Here is an 18,333-nt window from a genome sequence, read left to right on the forward strand (position 1 = left end):
AAACCTATCCTTGATACCAGTTTAAAAATCTGGACACATTTGAAAGAAAATATATAACAATATAGCCTTTCTCTTTATGGCCATAATCTGTCATGAAATAAACCAAAAAATTAGATTGTTTTTGTGGAATATTAAAAGTAGCCACATGCCAATGGAAAAGGGCTTTGTACTTCTGTTTTCATATATAGGACTTTTGCAAAAAGTTATTTGCTTGGGAAGCAAGACAATGTCAGATTCTCATTATCAACTGATTCCTTTTTCTTCTATTACATTCCCAATCCCATGAAATTTGGGTTAATGTATAATTATATGACATGGGAAAAAGTATATATCCTCTAACTAGAAAAGATGTGCTGCTTCCCTTGAGCTTAGAAATAATATATTGTTCTAAAAATAAGGTTTCTGACTTAGAAGACATATGGTCAATCTTCATGAAGTAAGGGAAAGAGGAGGAGTTGTCATGAAATGTGTTCCATTAGAATTGCCAGAGGGACAGATTGCACTTTCCTACTAACAAATGTCCCTTTTTTAATGTGGTTGTCCCTATATTTTCTTATTACATGCACAATTCTTTCACTTTTTCCATGTTTTGGATACAAGCACTGTCTGCTTGTAACCTTTTCTTCCAGAATAACCATGTGTCCATATGGCCCCCTCCTTTGGGTGGTATGCTCTATGTATTTGATGGTCTGGGTCTGGCCAAATCCAGGCCCACCTTACCAATGAAGACATCTTATTGGGAGACAGCACCTTGTGTTAACAGGTTTCATTCCTTGGGGCACAGGTTGCACAAGAATGATCCCTTCTAGCATAACATGTAGGATAGTCATAAATCGCATATCCTCTTTGGTACAAACATAGTCCTTGCCTCCTCCCCCATATGAGCAGTTCCCTTCCTGACCACAATAGCAGTATGCAACTTTGTCCAGCCATCTGCTTCCAGACTTCCTATGTGAATTCCAATAAACCTTCATGTCTCGTATGGTGTCTCCAGGTCTTTCCTTCCATCTCCAAGCCCTTTCCCACAGCAATTCACCCACTTCGGCATGCAATCAGACTTGTGATCACACACCTGTGAATATGTGACATGCTTCTATTTTGAATTCCCAGAATTTATGTTTCTTTTTACTTATTAGAACTCAAAAGGTATATTGTATACCCATTGTATATAAAAGTGAAATTTTAAAAAAATTCCAAAAATTATTGGAAAATAGGTAACAAATCTACCCTGAGGATAGAGGGTGGTGGTTGATTTGGGAAAGGCTCCACAGAGGAAGTTACATGTCAATAGGGCCTTGAAGGGTACCTGAGGAAGAGATAAGAGAAGCAAGACTGTTTGCTAGGGTGGCTAAAACAAAGTGTTCTAGGAACTGGCTAGAAATAGAAAGGGAATAGAAAGGGAAAGCTAGTCTAGGGTCAGGCTGTAAATGATTTTGACCATCATGCAAGGAATTTCAGTCTTTATGCACAGCCAGTCACAGTAGAGACTTCTAGTTTTATTTAAAATATTTATTAATGTTTACTAAATTTAACAAATGAACAAGACTTAATAAACAAATGGTATAGAAGAACTTAAATGAGAAAACCTTAGTCCCCTGCCCACTCTTAAGTACTCTCATTTTAAAACATTTAAGCTGATTGTCACTATTAATAGATTTGTTAATTTAGGCCATTATCCATGGACTTTCTGCTAAGAAATTATGTTGTACCACTATTGTTTCATTCATTATCCACCTCCCCACTCGTGATTATTTTCAGCTCCTGTATTGCTTACCATTGTAACCTTAAGGAATATATTTAGATGTTTATTTTCTTTTCCATCAACTACGTAAAGTATCCCTTGACTCTCTGTCATGTAAGATGAGAATACCAGCACTTGCATTTTTCCCTTTAGTTTTCTTCCCTCCTTGAAATCTACTTTATCTGACATTAACATAGCCACTCCTTTTTTTTAAGTTAATATTTGCCCAATTTATCTTATTCCATCCTACTTTCAAACTGCCTATATTATTATATTTGGAGTTTCTTGTAGATAGCATATGGATGGGTCATGTTTGTGGGTAAAACTGCAATATTTCCATAATCTCTTGCTGGGCCTTAGTGCATCTGTATAACAATAGATGTTTCCAAGGGGTGGAGAGAAGTAGGTCATCTCCATATCAATAGTTAATTACAAGGGCTAGCAAGGGCATATCTGGACCAGAGAGGTTGGGTAGGGCCTCCTCTTCTGCACCTGGGTCACAAGAGACAAGGGAGAGCAGAAGTGGACTGCTTGTAAGAAATAAACAGGTTTCTCCCACTTTATTTCTCCCTTTGACTGATTTTGGTTTCAAAGGTATTTTTTCCTGGGATTTCCCCCTGTAGTTACAATCTGGCAGTAGTCAGCAGGACCTCTAAACCTGAAATCTGTCTACATGGGTGCAACCCTTGGGCAGGCTGCCCCAAGAGATGGTGGGGAGATGCCCAGAAATCCCACTGTGGATGGTGACGAGGCCCCAGTGGCTGCAGTGGTAGAGGGTGCAGCTTCACCTGGGAGCCCCCTATCTGTGGGGCTTCCAATTGGGGAGCCCCTAGTGGGGAATTGGTCTAGGGTAAAGCACCTCCTAGAGGTTTGGGGCCTTCCCCAGAATTGGGGAAGGGTGGAGACACCAGAAGCTGTGGAATTAGCCCTCCATGAGATAGAAGACTGCTTAGAGGCCCTGAGTGGCCATGTAGCGCTGAAATTGTGGGATGCCTTTTCCTCAAGATAGTGGAAAGCATTATCGAGGAGAGAGAGTGACTTTGGCAGGAGAGAGACACAGTTCAACATTTCTTGGAGGAACTGGGCAATGACCTATGGGATTCCCTTAAGAAAGAGAGACAGTTATTGAGAAGACAGGTCATGCTCCTGGAAGATTCCTTAGCAGCAACAAAGGAGGAAACATCAGGAGAAGCCATGTTGCAGGAGGCCATGGGAGATGAGGAGGAAAGAATGGTGCCTTCAGCCTTGGAGATAGTAGAGGACTTGTTGGGAGAGGATGAGAGGGTGGGGCCTTAGGTCGATCTGTTGCTGAGGCCATAGCCTGAGGCAACAGCCTCCCCTGTATTAAAGGCCCTTGCAGTTGTAATTAAGAAAATAAAAACACAATAACCAAGGCTCCTCAGGAGGAGGAGCCACCCCCTCCCCAGGTTGTGGAGCACTCCATGCTCCGCCCCTATACCCAGGATGAGCTGGTGGGCATGAGTATCCAGTTTCAGCAGAAGCTATGGGAACCTCTGCCTACATGGCTATTGCATCTGACGGATATGGGGGTGGAAAACATTGTTATGTCAGGCTCTGAAATGGACAGACTGGCTTTCTTAACAACTCACTCTTCCCTCAGGCAGCAGTTGCAAAGTTCCTGTCACACCTCAGGGAATCAGGCACTTCTGGATTGGCTGACAGAAGCCATCAGGGCAGTTTGGCCTAATACTGGTGATTTACCAAACTTACCCACTAGCTGGAAAACGTATGCAGAATTCCAGCAGATATTACAGGAGCCGGGCATGAAAAATACCACCTATAATATGGACCCCCAGGGCCCCAGTGAGGAGTTGTTCACTGTAGGAATGAGAAATCTGGTGCTCCATACAGCTCCCCCATCTCTTCTTGGGTTCTTAGTGACTATTCTTGCCCCCTACATAGGGCAACCCATAAGAGAGGCTACTCGTACTCTAGCAAATCTGGGGGAGGTTGAAACAATAAGGGCACAGAAGGAAGTACGGGCTATGACTGAAAGGAGAGGTGCAAAGGGCCCCATGAAGATCTTGAGGACCTAGACGTGGGTTCATTTGATCAAGGCCAGGGCCATGAAAGAAAAACTTGATGGGCAGCTCAATAGGACCTTGCTAGAACTGTGGCACCAAATAAAGCCAGAGTAAGTAGTTCCAGCCACTAAGGTCCAGAACATGGAAGCTGGAAGCAAAGCCCCATGACCAGCCTGTATCCTTGCAAGACTTCCTCAGGGACAGTACTCAGGCTCCACCTGGGCCCTCATCCCCACAGGATGATGACTGGGTGCTGCAATTTGACTGATGGAGGAATCAAGGCTCCCACCTTGGGGGACATGGTGGGGAATGGAGGCCACATGTAGAATTGGTAATTCACTAGTCCCCTGTGAATGTACAATGTGTCCTGGTGCTGGTGGACAGAGGAGCTGGATGTTCTCTGATTTGTGGCAACACTGAGCATTTTCCTGGGACCCCTACTGTGAAAGATGGTTATGGAGGTAAGATAATTGGCATGAAGAAAGCCCAAATCCCATTGGGGATAGGACATTTACCCTTAAAGGAGTATACTGTGTACATTTCTCCCATCCCTGAATATATTTTGGGGGTCGATATCTTGCAGGGCCTGTGGTTACATACCACTGCAGTTGACTTCAGACTGAGGGTATATGTGGTATAGACAGTTCTGAGGGGACATGCTAAGCACCCACCTCTAGTTCTTCCTGTACCTCAGCAAGTGACAAATACTAAGCAATATGAATTGCCTGGAGGGCACAAGGAGTTGGAGAAGGTGGCCATCATAAAACCCACTCATAGTCCTTTTAATTCCCCAGTGTGGCCAGTGAAAAAGCCAGACAGCTCCTGGTATATGACAGTAGATTACAGAGAATTGAAAAAATCATACTCCCTTTGCATGCTGCTATCTCCTCTATAGCAGCCCTTATGGACATCCTTAGTCATGACTTAGTGACATACCATTATATTATGGACCTTGCTAATGCTTTCTTCTCTATTGACATAGCACAGGAAAGTCAGGAACAGTTTGCCTTCATGTGGAAAGGATAGTAGTGGACATTCACTGTCCTTCCACAGGGATACCTCCACAGTCTCACCATTTGTCACAGACTTGAAGCCCAGGACTTGGCCACATGGAAGAAACCACAAACGGTGGGGCTGTATCACTACATTGATGATATCATGCTCACATCTGATTCTCTTGCAGATTTAGGGGCAGTTCCTAGACTGCTTCAACATCCATAGGAGAAAGGATGGACTGTGAAGAGCACCAAGGTTCAGGGATCTAGTTGGTCTGTAAAATTCTTGCAGGTTGTCTGGTTGAGTAAAACTAAAGTTATCTCAGAAGCAGTCATAGACAAGGTCCAGGCTTTCCCCACCCCTACCACTGTGGCAGTTTTACAAGCATTTTTGGGTCTTTTGGGCTACTGGAGAGTGTTTATCCCCCACTTGGCACAAATTCTGAAGCCCTTATACTGGTTGGTATGAAAGGGCATCAGATGGGACTGGGATGAAACATGTGCAGCTGCTTTTACTGCTGCTAAGCAAGCAGTCAAGGCCATATAGGCCTTGAGTGTGAGTGTAATGGACTCATCAAGGCCCTGTCAGCTAGATGTTCATGTAACCAAAGATGGTTATGGATGGGGCCTTTGGCAGTGGCTTGAATGGACACGCCAACCGATTGGATTCTGGTCACAACTATGGAGAGGAGCAGAGGTCTGGTACACCTTGACTGAGAAGCAATTGGCTGCTTTATACCACGCCTTGCTGGCTACAGAGCCCATCACTGGAACAGCTCTAAGGTAATTACCACCTATCCCATTGCAGGGTGGGTACGAGACTGAACCCAAAGGCCACAGAGTGGTGTGGCATGGATGCCTACACTGACCAAATGGGGTGCATATTTACAGCAGTGTAGCACTCTCTCCTTGAGTGGAGAGCCCCAATGCTTATTGGCGCCAGTGATGTATTCCAGTGGAAAGCAGGAAGATCTTGCTTTTAATCTATTGGTAGTCGAGAGTCCTTATCAGGAAGGAAAAGCCCCTATACCTGAAGATACTCGGTATACAGACAGCTTCAGTCATGGGAAGGCCCTAAATGGAGGGCTACAGCTTTCTATCCTCAGACTGAGACAATATGGATGGATGATGGAGAGGGGAAGAACAGCCAATGGGCTGAGATGCAGGCAGTATGGCTCGTGATCACCCAGGAGGCCTCCTTTATAGTTGTCTGCACTGACAACTGGGCCATCTATCCGGGTTTAACTCTGTGGCTACCAACATGACATGGTACCATGCCAACTGGATGGTTGGTCATTGGCCCCTTTGGGAGCAGGAGTTGTGGCAATACCTATGGGCCTCCGGTCAAACCAAGACAGTTACTGTATTTCACGTGACTGGCCATTTGCCTTTGGTATCCCCAGGGAATGATAAAGCAGACACTGATGCCCAGGTGCACTGGCTAGAAGGAAAGCCTGCCTCTGATGTGGCCCAATGGCTACACCAGCATTTGTTGCATGCGGGGCAAAAGACAAAGTGGGCTGTAGCCTGTCAGTGGGGCTTGCTGTTGACCTTTGAAGAAGTTAGCTGAGCCCAGAAGGAGTGCCTTCTGTGTTCTAAGAAGGACTTACACTGAGTCCTGCAGCAACATGGGACAATAGTAAAGGGGCTGATACCCCTTGTCAGGTGGCAAATAGACTATATTGGGCCTCTGTCCATATCAGAAGGATATCGGTATGCCATGACTTGTGTGGACACAGCTACTGGACTGGTGGTTGCTTTCCCTGCACATCGTGCAGATCAGCAAACAAGCAAGAGGAGCCTAGAGCATCTCTTTGCAGCCTATGGCCAGCCGCATATGACTGAGAGCTATCAAGGCACCCACTTTACTGGACATATGTTACAAGAATGGGCACAGCAATTAAGAATAAAGTGGAAGTTTCATGTACCACATAGCCCTACCAGGGCAGGCATGATAGAGAGGTACAACAGTTTGTTGAAATCTGGCCTGAAGTTGGACACCAATAGTCTACCGGGCCGGTCGGTTCACTTATGGACAGTGCTACGGTGTTTGAATGAGAAGCCCTGAAAAGGAGCCTTGAGCCCTGTGGATATGTTAACACACCTTGCTGCCTCTCCTACACAACTGTATGTGCAAACCCATGAGTTATTGAAGCCAGGATATGGCCAGCAGAGCAACATTCTGCTGCCAGCCCCAAGTGCATTAAATCCTGGAGACTCTATTGAGTGGATGTGGCCCTGGACATGTTGACACATGGACCAGCAATAGCTCACTCTGCCGGCACCTTGGGGAAAAGGCTTGGAAGCTGGCCTCATGTGTATTCCTGGAGTAACAGCAGAGTAGCCTCCAAAGATCACTGTAGTGTACCCAAAACATCCGGGAGGTAAGAGCATCTTACAGGGAAGTTTTGCTTTATCTTTATAGCCAGTGCATGTACCTCCCATAGCCCTATATATTGACCCATCTGTAACTCCCACGGGGAGGGGAGTGAAAGTCTGGTATACTAGACCAGGATGAGATACCATTTCTGTCACTGTCCTATCACAGAACCACTCTCTTGCATGCATCCTACCTGATGGATAAGATTTGCCTATGTTGGTGTTATTAAAACATGTATCTTATCACCCTTAAGGTTATTTCCTTCTACAGTCCCTGTGGCCTGGATGCAGCTGCCACATGATGATTGCTCTGAACTTCCTATGTGTTCAGCTCCTGACTCCCTGGAATGGTCAAGCTATGGACTTCATCTACATAGGACTTTGAATCTAGCTGAATCCTCTGGCTTGACAGTTATCATGACTTTATTGCTGTTGCTACTGTATGTTATTAGTCTGGTTACAATGCTCCATTTTTCTCTCACAGGGTCCATTGCAGAAGATGGGGAACATGAATATCATGAAGAGAGACTTCTGGAGGGGTGAGCTGCAGGTAAAATTGCAGTATTTCCAGAATTTCTTGCCTGGCTTTAGTGCATCTGCATATCAATAAGTGTTTCCAAAGGGTGGAGAGAAGTGGTCCATCTACATATCAATAGGTAATTACAAGGACATACAAGGGCATATGTGGACCAGATAGGTTAGGTGGGACCTCTTCTTCTCTAGCCTGGTAGTGAGAAACACAGGAGAGCAGAAGTGCACTGCTTGTAAGAAACAAATGGGTTTCTCCCACTTTATTTCTCCCTTTGACTGATCCCGGTTTCAAAGGTATTTTGCCCCAGGATGTCACCCCCCCACTGGAGTCAGAATATTTTTTTATTCACTGTGCAAGTCTGTCTTTTAATTGGTATATTTTGAACATTTGTATTTAAAGTAATTATACTTATGTTGAAACTCAAGTCTGCCATTTTTTTTGTCTTCTGTTTGTTCACTCTGTTTTTCATTTCTATTTTCTTTTTCCTGTGTTCCTGTGGGTTACTTGAATATTTTTTTTAGAATTTTACTTTATTGGTAGTGTTTTTGAGTGTCCTTTATATAACTTTTTAGAGGTTACTCTAGGTATTACATTATATACTCATAACTTATTACAGTCTGCTGGTGTCATCATTTTACCATCTGCTGGTGTCATCATTTTCAATCAGTTCGATTGAAGTTTAGAAACTTTGCCTCTCTCTATGTGCCTTAACTCTCCCCCATTTATACTTATAATATATATATACATATAATAATCTTATATGTATCCTCTCCATACATTGAGAACTATACCACACTGTTATAATTTTTGCTTCAATCATCAGCCATAATTTGGGAAACTCAAGAGTGAATGTTGCTAATATATTTGTATTTACCCATCTTTTTGCTTACCATGTTCTTTCTTCCTTCTGGATGTTCCACTGTTCCTTTTTCATCATTTCCTTCCTGTTTGGAGAACTTCTTTTATCCATTCTTTTAGAGTAGATATGCTAGCAAAAATTTATTAGTCTTCTTTCATCTGAGGATGTCTTGATTTACCCTTTAGTCTTGGAGAATATTTTTGCTGAATACAGAATTCTGAATTCTGGGTTGACAGTTTTTTCAGCACTTGAAAAACGTTGTTTTACTTCTTTCTGGACTCTACGGTTTCCCTTTTCTTCTCCTTTTTTAGTATATTTTAATTGTGATAAAATATACATTGCATAAAATTTACCATTTTTCCATTTTAAGTGTAAAATTCAGTGGCATTTAGTACACTCACCCTATTGTACAACCATTACCACTCTCCATTTCTTAAACTTATCCATTAGACAATAACTCCCTATTCTCTCTTCCTTGAAGCCCCTAGTAACCACTATTCTACTTTCTGTCTCTGGGAATTTGCCTATTGTAAGTACCTCATGTAAGTAGAATCATACAGTAGTTGTCCTTTTGTGTTTGGCATACTTCACTTAGCACAGTGTTTTCAAGGCTCATCCATGTTATAGCATGTATCAGAATGCCAATGTTTTTTAAGCCTGAATAACCCTCCATTGTATGTATGCATCACATTCAGTTTATATATTCATCTGTTGGTGGACATTTGGATTGTTTCCACCTTTTGGCTATTACAAATAATGCTGCTACAAACACTGCTGTACAGTATCTGATTGAGTCCCTGCTTTCAATTCATTTGGGTATATACCTTAGAAGTAGAATTGCTAAATCACATGGTAATTCTATTTTTAATCTTTTGAGGAACTGCCAAACCATTTTCCACAGTGGATGCACCATTTTATATTCTCACCAGCAATGCACAAGAATTTTAATTTCTTCACATCCTCACCAACACATTTTCTGTTTTTCTCATAGAAGCCAACCTAATGAATGTGAAGTGGTATCTCATCATGGTTTTAACTCACATTTCCTTAATGATTAGTGATGGTGAATATTTTTGCATGTGCTTTTTGGCCATATGTGTATCTTCTTGGGGAAAACATCTATCCAAGTTCCTTTTAGATGGGTGGTTTATTTTTTTGTTCTTAAGCTGTAGGTGTTTGGCTGGGATATAGTGGTTATTATTTTAATGTTTTCTGCCTTGCTAGGCTGCCCCCCTTCCTGGTCAGCTAGCTAGAGCAAGCAGGCTTTTCTTGGGACATTGTTTTCTATGCCCTCAGTGTTTTAAGATTGCTGGCTTCTTCAGCTCTAAGTCTGTGATATATGAGGCAATAAATAAAAACTTGGGGAACTTAACACCATGTCATTTCTTGAGTCTGAGTTCCCAAACACCACAGAGAAAACTCTGGCCATACTGCCAACTATCTCAGCAAAGGCAAAGCAGGGAGCCTAGCCTTCTACGTTCACCAGGCTGTATTGAGGTACTTCAATACTCCTGCCATGGTGGTATCTGAGAAGGCCAAATGGGAACTGGGACTTTCATCCCTGTCTTTCTTCTCTCTACCCTTCAAAGTCTTTTAATGTTTGTTTTATATAAAGTCCAGAGTTTTTAGTTGTATTTAGTGGAAGGAATAGGGAAAGGTACCTCTACTTGATGTTTTTGAAAGGAGAAGCTCCATCTCTAATTTGTAAATACAAATCAGATGTTTTTGATCTGCTTACAAGTGTTAATGGCTTTTTACTGTACCCTAAACTTACCTCACAGACTTATAAGACCCTGTTTAACTCTAGCCTTTTTCTCTATGTCTTTCATGCCCTCACCCATTCACTATGTTTCAGCCACACTGATTTCCTTTCTTTTCCTCAATCACCTCAAACTCTTTAGTACCCCCAGGAACTTCATATATGCTTTTACTTCTCCCTTGAATGAGCTATTTCTGCCTGTATTCTTTTTGTACCTCAAGACTACACCTAAAAGTCACCTAGTCAGAGAATTCTTCTCTGATCACCTTAAGGAGTTTCCTCTCTCCATGACCCTAATTGTTCTCTATCACTATACCTTGTACATTTCATAACAGTACTTTTCTTGCTTGCATATATATACTTTTTGTTTGTTTGTTTACCTAATAGCATATTGTATGGCTTCCACTAGATAGTAAGCTCAATAGGGTCAGGAGCCGTATCTATTATATTCACTAGTTTATCCTTGGTACTTAGCCTAGTTCCTGGTATACAGTAACAATTTAATATATACCTTTCAAATAAATGAATGGAGAAAAAACATTATACAATGTACAAACTACATTGCCATCTCATAATCTAGAAAGAGGCTTATTTATTCATTTGGTATGCTTCGATATTTTCGATTGGTATGCTTTGATATTTCGATATATTCGATTGTGAATATACTCATTATTCTTTTGTATATCTCTGTCCTTTTGCTTGTTACATTATGGCAAAAATATATGTATGCTATGTTTCACTTATAGGATTTGAGGACAGCAACCATGTTTTAATTAATTTTGAGTCTATAGTGCTTAGCACAGGGTCCTTACAGAGTAGATGTTCATATTGAAAATACAATAAAGGATAGCTTGCATTGTAGTACAAAGTATTTAAAGTAGTTCCTAAGAAAAACTAAACAATCTAAAATATTTTCATTATTTAGACTACCAAAATAACTAAATTTCCTTTCAAAATCAAGAAAATGTCAAAATCAGTGACAAACTTACATGCCTCTCTGTGGATACAGTTCCTGGTCAGTGGGAATAACTGATTTGTTCCACTTGGTATGAGCATCCTTAATTTGCCAATCTTCCTAGAAGTAAATAAGACCTGTTTAAGAAAAAAACTGAATCTATGAAGAAAAAAAGCAGTCTTCCTTTTCCAGTCCCCATCTTTATTCTTCCGTAGTCTGTCAGTTATTATCCAAGGATTAAATAATGTCTCCCACCTTAAGCACTTTTTACATTTAAAATTTTTGATTGCTAGAAATGTACCAGTTAAATTATAAACAGGGCCTCAGATTTTATCTAGCACCAATTTTGCCAGCTCGCATTTGCCACTACCAAGTAAGACTGCTAAATGTTCAGATGAAAATGATCTAACATCTTGAATATGAGGAAATTCCCTGAAATGTAGGTATTTTGTAAATAAAAAATGTTAAAGCTCAGAAGAAAGGGTTTAGATTGGGGTTTATTTTTATCTTGCAACATTAACGTAGGTTTTTTTAAAAAAAATTATAGGGTTAATTTATGGAGCCCCAGTGATAAGGGGAAATGCAGTCTTTTCAAATTTGAAATCAAGTTGTTGCTGCTGCTGATTTACTAGGCCAGTGCTGGACTGGCCTAATTTATCCAGGCAGAAGTTCAACAAAGCTCTCTCCTTTTGGGAGTATTTATGGACTTCCTAGATCAGATCTGTGCCAAGTGGTCAGTCAGTACTTAAGTAGTGGAATGGTGGCAGCTGGTAGATTGTCTTATTACACTTTTATAGATTTAGTCAGTAAGGTAAAAACTCCAAATGGATTTAGAAAGTTTATTATTTAAAAGGACAGCAACACAAGATCACCACAGTATCATATCTCCATGTCCCTAGTTCCATAGGATGATACCAAACTGGAGGGACCACATGACACAGGATACAAGTGTTGGGTCTCTTGGTCATTGGGGAGTCAACTGTAAACTACAGCCAAACAGTTCTTTAGTCTGAAGCTGTACCTGAAGCTGTGGTGAGGTGGGAAGTCCCATGCCTCACTGGAACGAGGGTGGCAGATGAGAAATGGACATGGGATAGACTGTCCGTCATGTTCGAGTGACGATCACAGTGCATTATGCCAAGACATGTGTCAGACTGCAGTTGAGTCCTGCTTACTTGGCCTATTTAGAGATGTGAAAGATCACCAGAATGCCAGGGCAAAGCTATTCTACAATCTGATGAGGAGTGGAGGATTTAAAAGCCAGCCTAGCTTAAAAGATGCCACCATCTCCTAAGTGACAAAAGTATGAGAGAAGAGTAGTGATCATCAATAATGTCTGGGATTTCATCTGAAAAGAATTATGCAAGTGGTGGTTGTAAGTCAGAGAATCATTACCATTCACTATGGAGTCATCTGAATAAGTTATTCACATAGGTGTGCTATGAGGAAGAATGGAAGGAAAATTGACTTGTGAAAAAGTTAATGCCCTATATTCCAAGACTCCCCTTCTGACACAGTTCTTTCACAGCTTAATAAGGCCATGGAGGATATCCAAACTGACAAAACCACTAGATTTTTCTTCTCAGTTCTTACTAGAACAACATCATTTTTGCAGTTCACACAATTTTCCATTCCTTCCTGATATTCTTTCTTCACTAGCTTATCATGACAATGCACTCTCTTCATTACTTACTTTCTTTTTCTCTTCTGTGGACTTCCTCCATGGGCATCTGATACTCTCCCTGTCTCATTTATATTCCTGTTTTAGTAGTGGCTCTCAACTCTACCATCAGCCCAAACTGAGCTTCACATTCCTATATTTGAATGCAAAAGATGCTTACTAGAAATCCCATGTCAGCTGTCCTACAGGTATCTCATATTTAGAATGTCCAAAATAGAACAACTCAGATCACTTTCTCTCCCAAATCTTCTCCATTTTTCATGTTAGATGAAGAAGAAACATCTACCCATTCAACTCAGTATCAAGAATGAATCCTGAGAATCATTCTTGATATTGATCTTTTCCTGACCTCTTATATCCAATGAATCACCAAATTCTCCTGAATATTTGTTAAAGCCGTTCCCTTCTCTCAATCCCCACCTTCACTGCTCTATTTCAGAACCAAGTCATCTCTTCACTGGTTTATTGTCACATCCTCCAAACTGACCCCCTCCCCCATCCTGTTCCTCTCAAATCGATGCTCTCCATGGTTGTCAGTCAACATAAAACATAAACATATAGGTATAACTAAGTTACTTCATTGCTAAAAGTTCTTAAATGGCTATCTTTTAAATTTCCCCTGATCTGGCTGTAGTCTACCTATCCCACCTCATCTCCTGTCATTTCTCTTTGCTTTTCAACTCCAGCAAACTAGGTACACCTATAAGCTTTTTTATGCATTATTGCTTGGCTGTCATCCTTTAAAATCTAGAACAGACATTATTTCCTCCATATAGTCTTCTGCCCAAATGTTAAGTACTCCTCTGCACATAGTACTGCACACATCCATCATTGTGCTTATCACATTAGCCTATTTAGTTAACTGTGAATGTTTCTGTTTCCCTTATGAGTCTATGAGCAGCTTGGTTATCTTTGCATTCACAAAATCAAGCTAAATTTTCTGATTAAAGGATACAACTTGGGCCAGCACACCTGTTAGTGTTCAAAAGAAGATTGTTGAATAATAAGTTTATATGCTCTTCATTAATGGCTGGTAAGTGCACCAGAAACTTCCCTGATGGGGTAGGGCTTAGAGTATTAAGAAAACTAGGTTTTCTAATCTAGAAAGGCTCCAGGATTTTTATTAGACTGTGATTAATACAGCAGGGAATACATGGAAAGAGCTCTAAAAAAATCCTCTAGGGATAACCTCAACTCAAGCCAATTTCTATTCACCCAGAGATGATTGCTGTGAATGTTGGTCTGGGAAGGACATGACTTGATTTAATACAGTTTACTCTAGAGGCACAACAGTCAAGAAAGGATTCTACCCAAGAACGGACTAACAGTTACCAAGGGGAAAGGGACTGGGGAGGATGGGTGGGAAGGGAGGGATAAGGGGGGCGAAAAAAGAAAGGGGGAAAAAAAGAAAAGTGGGGGGGACACAGGGGGTGCTGTGCAACACAGAGAAGACATGTAGTGATTCTATAGCATCTTACTACACTGATGGACAGGGACTGTAACGGGCTTTGTTGGGGGGACTTGGTGATGGGGGGAGTCTAGTAAACATAATGTTCCTCATGTAACTGTAGATTAATTATATCAAAATTTAAAAAAAGGATTCTACTAATTTAATTATAGTCTCTGGGTGTTTCTCCCTGATAATCTAAAAGGTTTGGCCTACAGCTTCCTCCTGAAGGGTTATTTACAGTTAAAGGTCTCTTCCTACTTGCTTCTCTGACTATTGGAGGCATAGACAGATTGTTATCTGGTGATTGGTTATATCAGAGGTTTGGTTCTTTATTCATAGCTGTTAGCTGAATTACATTGCAATAAAATAAAAACACTGTTCCACAAATTTTGCTGAGCTTTCTCTGGAGGAAGTTTTATATATTGTTCTTGAGAATAACTTGTGTTTTATCCTACTAGTTTTATAAGAATTGCCTAATTTTTCTGATGAAGATATACAACTTGCGCAAGTAAGGAACACCTGCTTTTGAAATTATAGTAAAGGTCTGGGAAAAACTAGGTGGAAAAAAGGGGGTTCTTATAATTTCCTTTATTTTAGGACATGGACTACCCAAATAGCTATTCTGCATTGTTACTTCTCACTACTCACCCAAAAATTAAAGATAAGAGAAAAAATTATAAAATACTACTCATTAAAAAGGCAAGAAATCTAAAAATTACAACACAGCTATAGCAAAAACACAATCTAAGCAAACTGGGAAAATCACCAGAAAAGACTCTACAAGACATTTTGTCTAAATGTTAACTAACTAAAAGACATTAAAATATGTCTTGCATTGCAAGGTTGAGGTGTGATGCAAAGCAAGCTTCTTAGCAGAAGAATTGGGAAGTAAAGATTAAGGCCCCTATAAGATAACCTAGGTTGGAAAATGTGGAGGCTATAGAGAAACATTCATACTGGTTATTCCTGTCTTTAACCCCAAAGAGACAAAGGCTTTAAAGTCCTTTCAGTGGAAGTCTCCCTTCTTATCTGACCCAATCCCAAAGAGTCAAACCCATTGAGCACCTAGATTCTAGTCAGAGGACCTTTGTAAATTCCATATGTGAAGTATTTAGACACATTTCAGAAACTATAAAATCTCTTAACCAAAACTATTTGGTTAAGAGATTTTAATTTTGTAATGAAATATAGAGGGAGAAGAATAAAAAAGATAAAACTATAACAATTGGATTAAAAGATGATTTACAGTGATTTATTCTGATACAGCTGCAAAAATCTCATAAGTTTCATGCCTTCCAATTAATTTCATTAAAATTTCTCCTATGCCTGCTTCCAAAAAGAATCCAAGTCTGCTTCCAAAGAATCAGTTTGGCTTTTATATCTAGACTGTTGAAGTATGTGTGACATCATATCATTTAACACATTGTTTTGATATGTATTTTATGACAACATACTTTTTCCCCTAATCTTTCAGATTGTATTGGGTATTATTAAGAGAGAGCAAAATTAAGTTGCTGAAGTTTGTCCATAATCACAATATACTACCTTTACAAAAATGGGTCAAGACATTAACATTTTGAATAATAGGCAAAAGAAAAGAAAAGTTAGTTTATTTGAAAAATTGTGGAAAGAAAGATGCAGGAAAGATTTGGCTGGTCATTTAAAGTTAAAATAAGAGTGAAGGCAATGATGATTTAATCCTTTTATTTTTCTTCTCCCCAAATCAAGAATATTTGAGTGAAAAGCCAGTTATGCTTTGATTGAATTAAGTGAAATAATTAATTCCTATTGTATTGTCAAAATCAAAGCCCAATTTTTCATTTTTTATGTTTTGAAGGGAAACCTCAAGGAGGAGGACTTAGGACAAATACCTAAGGCCTTTGCAAACTCTATTAGATAATATAACTCCACACCCACACTTTGGGTCAGTCATTCTTAGTTGTTAGGATTATTTTATAGTTATCTCAGGTGATTATACTAAATAAATTCCTCACTGTAACCTAAACAGGAGAACATGTACAACTTAATTCCAATGTAGAGTCTTCCTCAAAATCCTCTTTCTCTGGGATCTTTTTCGCCATCTTCTTTGGCACTTTTCATGAAATATATTTCCTTTCTATTGCACCTTGATTTTTGGAATTTCTTTTGATTGATATTTCACTCATTATGCAAACAGTATCTCAGTTTAAACTTGCTTGCCATATGATATATAGTCTGGTTGCTTGTCTTCCAAGCAGAGTCAGGATATGCAGCTTGTTGTTTCAGCCAAATTTGGTCGCTTCCTACAATCTCACAGTTGCTGGTTAGGTACTGCTCAGGAATACTCATGGTGACTCTCACACTCCTGTGCAGTTAACTTTCTGATGATGTATTCAGTTAACATTCAATGGGCTTTACCCTTCCAAAGTACCCCGTTCGTTTTGTGACACTGATATATAAGCCTTACTAGTTTTAAAAGCTCATATTGTGAAATCATCTTAATTTGGTATTACCATCATGCATCATGACCTCAAATTACTTAACCTCTTTAAGCCTTATTCACTAATTTATTCAACATTTATTGAACTATGTGTAACAGGCTCTGGGGATAGGAAGTGAATGTAGATAGCCAAGGTTTTCCTACCTGTAAAATGTGACTAATGATAGAGCTGTTTTGAGGATAAAAATTTATATAAAGTACTTAGCACAGTGCTCAATAAATGTTCATTGTTATTATTAGTAGTGTTATTTTGATAAAATTACTTTTAACATCCCCTTATGACTAACCACTAGCAATTCACAATTCATCCGTTCCATTAAGTTTCTGAACATACAGCTACTCTGTAAGTTACTGATGCTGGAAATGATTTTTCTAGAAATATTGATGCAATGTTCTGAGACTCAGTTGGAATGTAAGCACTTCAAAATACAATGTTTTTCACCTGGTTACCCAAGAAAAAGTTGTAAATCACAACCATAATCTGGATTATGAAAGGTGCTATACTTTATCCTCTAAGCATAACTTGTCAAGATAACCTAAGTTTCTTTTCACAATTTCCGATATACTAAGTTTGGGCTGTTGGAAAAATAAACAAGCCTACAGACAGGCCATCTTAAGTTTTACTTGCTTTCTATCACTAGCCTGAAAACATCAAAATACTTTAATTACTGTGGTTTCAGCTCTTTTGTATATGTGCAGGGATGTCAACTCATGTCAGTTGAGAAAAGTGGCAGTTCTGCATCTCATGCAATTGAACTAGAGAAAATGGGTTACTGCAAGGACTGGCAAAACCTACTGACATTATTGAAATGGTTGTAGAAATAAAATGAGTCTTTTACTCAATGGAGCTATTTAAGAATGACAAGAGAAAACATCTATAATGGTGCTACGGAGTTTGCATCTATACTTTCTAGGATTAATTATATGTCGTTTAAAGTGAAGCCTCATTAGGCAAGCTATATTTTACTAAGGGTTGCATAGCAGCCTGTGTAAGATTTCTGAAGAACATGAGTTTTGAAGTTAGTTACAATTTGTCACTCATTTTAAATCCCAGTGTTACCCCTCAGTTTGTATAAAAGAATATCTGAAAACAAAAGGACACCCTCTGAAACAGGTGCTGGGCGCTCTCAGCATTGGAGTTGGCCGGAAACCTGACACACAGCCCTTCCAGACGTCGGCGCGGCGAACCCGTGTCGGTATCACCAGCACCAGCACTCGCAGGTGCCGGCTCCACGCCTCACTTCCCAGGCCCGGAGCACCATCAGGGACGGTTCGACAGCACCGGCCCTCCTGCCTTGTCATCGCTGCGTTTCTGGCTGGCGGAGCCCGGTTCCCGGCCGCGGCATTCCACGCTTCCGTCTCCTCAGACGTGCACGGGGCTCGGGAATCACCTCGGGAGCCCACTCAGCAGCGGGGAGGGCGGGAGCGAGGAAAGCCCGGGCTCCAGCTGTAACCCCC

This window comes from Manis javanica, chromosome X, assembly GCF_040802235.1.
Source record: "Manis javanica isolate MJ-LG chromosome X, MJ_LKY, whole genome shotgun sequence".
Classification (NCBI taxonomy): Eukaryota; Metazoa; Chordata; class Mammalia; order Pholidota; family Manidae; genus Manis; species Manis javanica.